The sequence below is a fragment of the Balaenoptera musculus genome, chromosome 15, assembly GCF_009873245.2.
Source record: "Balaenoptera musculus isolate JJ_BM4_2016_0621 chromosome 15, mBalMus1.pri.v3, whole genome shotgun sequence".
Lineage (NCBI taxonomy): Eukaryota > Metazoa > Chordata > Mammalia > Artiodactyla > Balaenopteridae > Balaenoptera > Balaenoptera musculus.
This window is the reverse complement of record NC_045799.1, coordinates 11,338,311-11,342,973: the sequence shown is the minus strand read 5'-3', so window position 1 is coordinate 11,342,973 and position 4,663 is coordinate 11,338,311.

The following is a 4,663-nucleotide window of genomic DNA, read 5'->3' as shown; positions in this document are numbered from 1 at the left end:
GCGAGGCTGCGGCGGCGGCGGGGGCCTCGCCCGGCCGCGCGTCACAGCCAATCGGGACCCGCGCCGGGGACACGTCAGCCAATCAGCGACCGCCGAGCCGCAACCAACCGCGCCGCGCGGGGGTCAGGTCCGCAGCTGGCGCAGCTGGGTGCGGAAGTTGTGGGGTGGCGGCGCCTCCCTGCCAGTACAGCTCCGCCTCCGCCTCCGCCTCCGGCCTGGTCGCCAGCCGCACGGAAACTCGGGCGGCGTCGTCACCCACCTCGGGCTCGGTTTACCCACCGGTGCAAAGGGCCGAGGTCTTGCGCCGGCGGACCCAGAAGCGGGCGTCTCTTCAGCACGCACAGCCAAGCGCCTATTGTGTGCAAGGAACTCGAGCGGAGGGCGCCTGGGCGGGGCGGGGGAGCCAGGGCTTGGTGGGCACTTTGAACAGTGTCCCTGGCTGGGGCCGATTCACACTGGACTGACTTCTGAGCCCTACCGCGTGCAGAGGTTACGAGGACCGAGCGTACCCCTACTGTGTGACAGCTCGTGCTGTGTGTCCGGGAGCGCCTGTTCTCTTGAGGGAGAGGACAGTAGACTGATGAGAGTCACTGTAAGATTTGGTGAGCGCTTAATATCTGTTAGGCGCCGGGCCAAGCTAGACCGCAGCATATTTTTACTCATGATAACAAGTGGTGTTGCCTCCTCAGAGGTCCCCCCTCACCACGCCGCTGAGAGGTGCCCACTCCTCCAGTCACTGTGACATCACCCCGTCTTCTCAGTGCTTGTCTTAGGCAGTGAACTTACAGTTCGTGTCTCCGCCACCAGAAAACAAGCTCCTGAGGGCTGGGACTTGCTTGGTTCACAGCTGAACCTCCATGTCTGGATCAGCGTAGGGCTCAGTAAATGCTTGATGAATGAATGAAGTCTCAGCCAAATGACTTTACTTCCTCAGCAGGTAAATGACCGGTCAAGCTGACTACAAAGTACACAGTAATTGCTCACATAAATTCCGTCTGGTGTCAGCAAATGGGAGCTGTTCTGGAGGCCGTGGAAGGACCCAAGAGGTGCCCAGGGGGAGCAGGGTGGGGAGATGAGAACCCTTCTAGAATGTCTTTTGGAGGCTCCACCCTTGTTCTGGTTTTCTGAGGGTTTAAGCCCTGGATTCTTCTGCTGCTAGGAAAAGCCGGTCATCCCAGGTGTGTTTCCTGGGTGTTCACGCCCTGGGAGGCCACCATCCCCAGCCAGGTCCATTCTCCTTCCCTGTTTCCTTCTATACCTTCAGGAAAGAAAAGTGTGCTTCCATGGTAGGGACAGGTTGCAGCCTAAATCCTGGTGAATTCTGGCAAAACTGGCTGGCCTTGCCTTATTTTTAGCTTAGTTCAATTTTTCAATCCAGGAGATTAAGGTGGCTTGCCTTCGTGAGGGCTGGATTTCAGATTTCAGGGAAACACCTTTCTAAACTCTCTGCATGTGTCCCAGACCTCCAAGCAGGCTGAGATGGGCTGGTTACTGCTGGTGTCTGGAGCTCCCCTAGTGGTCAGCACAGGATGGGTGATGGACAAACAGTTCATTCATTCATTCATTGAACACATTTATTAAGCACCAATCTGGCCCAGGTTGTTCTAGGGAAACAGCAGGGAACATGACAGAGTCTCCTGGGAGGTGGGGGTGTGAGTCAGGGGAGGCCTGTTCAAGAAAGTGACATTTGAGCCAAGACCTAAAGGAGATGGAGCCAACTATGCAAATATCTGGGGGCAAATTGTTCCAAGCCAAGGGAACAGCAAGTGCAAAGGTCCTGAGGCAGGAACATGCTTGCCATGTCCAGGAACAGCAAGTTGGCCAGTGAGACACGAAGTAGGTGAGAGAGGGGAAGGTGAGAGGAGGTGAGGTCAGAGAGGAAGGGAGAGGAACAGATAGGGTAGGGTCTTGAAAGGGTTTAGAGGGTTTTGGTTTTTACCTAAAATGAACTGAGAAATCTCTTCTCTCTAAGGTTTGTTTGTGTTTTTTTTCGGCCATGCTGCACAGCATGCGGGATCTTAGTTCCCCGACCAGGGATCGAACCCGTGCCCTTTGCAGTGGAAGTGCAGAGCCCTAACCACTGGACCGCCAGGGAATTCCCTTTTAATTTTTTTTTTTTTTTTTTTTTTGGCCGCACTGAGCAGCTTGCAGGATCCTAGTTCCCCGACCAAGGATCAAACCCGCGCCCTCAGTAGTGAAAACGTGGAGTCCTAACCACTGGACTGCCGGGGAATTCTAAGGTTTTGAATAGAGGAATTACATGACCTGATTTATATTTAAAAAAATAATTTTATTTTTAATATGTAGGACATTCACATGCTTTGAAAGTAAAAAAAAGTATATATTCATATAATATAATGGAATCATACAATATGTGGCCTTTTTGGTCTTACTTTCACTCTGCATAATTTTTTTCAAGGTTCATTCATTTTGTAGGACTTCATTCCTTTTTATGGCCATCAGCATTCCATTGGATGAATAGTCTTCATTTTGTTTACACATTCAGTTGATGAACATTTGGGTTGTTTCCACCTTTGGCTGTTATAAATAGTGCTGCCATGAACATTCATGTACAGATTTTTGTGTGGACATATGTTTTTATTTCTCTTGGGTATATACCTAGAAGTGGAATTGCTGGGTCAAATGGTAACTTTAACTTTTTGAGGAATGCCAAACTGTTCTCCATGGCAGGTGTACTAGTTTACGTCCCCACCAGCAATGTGTGAGTGGTCCAGTTGTTCTACCTCCTTGCCAACATTTGTTCTTTTCTGTTTTTGGTTGTAACCATCCTAATAGATGTGAACTGGTATCTCACTGGTTTTGATTTACATTTCCCTAATGACTAGTGATGTTGAGCATCTTTTCATGTGCTTATTGGCCATTTGTATATATCTTTGGAGAAATAAATCCAAATTTATTCAAATCCTTTGCCCATTTAACAATTGGGTTGTCTTTTTATTGTTGAATTGTAAAAGTTCTTGATATATTCTGGACACAAGACCCTTATCAGAGACATAGTTTGCAAATATTTTCTCTCATTCTGTTGGTTGCCTTCACTTTCTTGATAGTGTCCTTTGATGCACAAAAATGTTTTTACTTTTGATGGTCTAATTTAGTTTTTTCCTTGTGCTTTAGGGGGTCATTATTTCCTCATTCATTTTTGTAACTTCTTTGTATTCCACTGTGTGGCTGGATCATAATTCATTTAACTAGCTGTTTATTGATGGACACTTGGGTCATTTCCTATCTTTGGATGTTATAGATGGTTTACTTAATGTCATTTTTGCATGTGAAGGTAGATCTGTCGGACTCCTGAAGTGGGGTTGTTCTGACAAATGTTAACTGCTTTGTCATTTTGCTAGATATAGATAAACCTATCGGTCGGTAAGTAGCCATTAGAATCATATTCTAATTTATACTCCCACCGTCTGTGTTCAAGAGTCCCTGTTTCCCACAGTCTTGCCAACAGAGGGTGGCTAATAAAGTAAATAAAATTAAAATTTCAGTCTTTCAGTTATACTCTGCACATTTCAAGTGCTCAATAGTCACATGTGGCTGGTGGGTAATGAATTAGTGCAGATTTAGAACATTTCCACCATCGCAGAAAGTTCTATTGGGCAATTCTGGTAAAGAATTGTACAGTGACCTTGACTTTATATTTTAATAGGATCCTCGGGCTGCATGTGAGAGGTGGACTCAGAGACCGTGCAGAAGCAGGAGACCAGAGAGGAGGTGACTGCAATAGTCCAGGTAGGAGGGGATGGAGGGTCAGACCAGGGTGATTGTGGAGGTGGGAGAAGTGGTGGATTCTGGTTGCATTTTGAAAGTGGAGTGGCCAGGACTTGCTGGTTGATGGCATGTGGGGTGAGGGAGAGAGAAGTCGAGGATGACTCTTAGGTTTCTAGCCTGAACCACTGGAAGGATGGAGGTGCCATTGACTGAGCTGGTGAAGAACAAGGTGGGAGCAGGTTTGGGGAGTGGGGGAGACCAGGAGTTCTGTTTTGGGCATGCTGCATGTAAGGTGCAGGTTGGACGTCCCAAGCTGAGATGTTCAGTGGCTTCAAGTAGTTTTTCTAGCCTAGAGAATGACATATAATTTTGGTCATCAAGTTAGAGCAAAGTCAGAAGGGAGGGAAGAAGCAGAATTACACACCTAAGATGGGGACAAAGGCCAAGGGCAGCAATGGGCAGTGGAAGGAGCCTGGCCTTTGAAGCTTGGAGTTTCACAGCTGTGTTTCTGAGCCTCTGTGGGTCTATTTTCCTTCCGTGAAATGGAAAGAACAGCACTTCATAGGCTTGTTGTAAGGTTCACAGTGAACACAGTGAGAGGTGGGGTACCTGCCAGGCAGGATACGCTGCAGAAACGTTTGTTACACTTGACTATGGGGGCGGTGGGGTGAGATCCACACCCTCACCTGACAGTCGAGGCCTTGCTGACTCTCCAGCCTCGTCTCCTGACATCTCGCGCTGTCATCCACTGCTGGGCCTTTGCCGTCACTGACCTGCTTCCTGGTGCATGAGCTCCCCGGAGAGTCAGGTGGCTGGCCCCTTCTCCTTCAGGTCTCTGTTCTCCAGCTCCTGCTAGCTCTGAGATGCAGGCTGCAAAGCCGCCCGACCTGGACACCCCAAGGTGTCACAGTGTTGGGGGATGGAGCCCCCCATG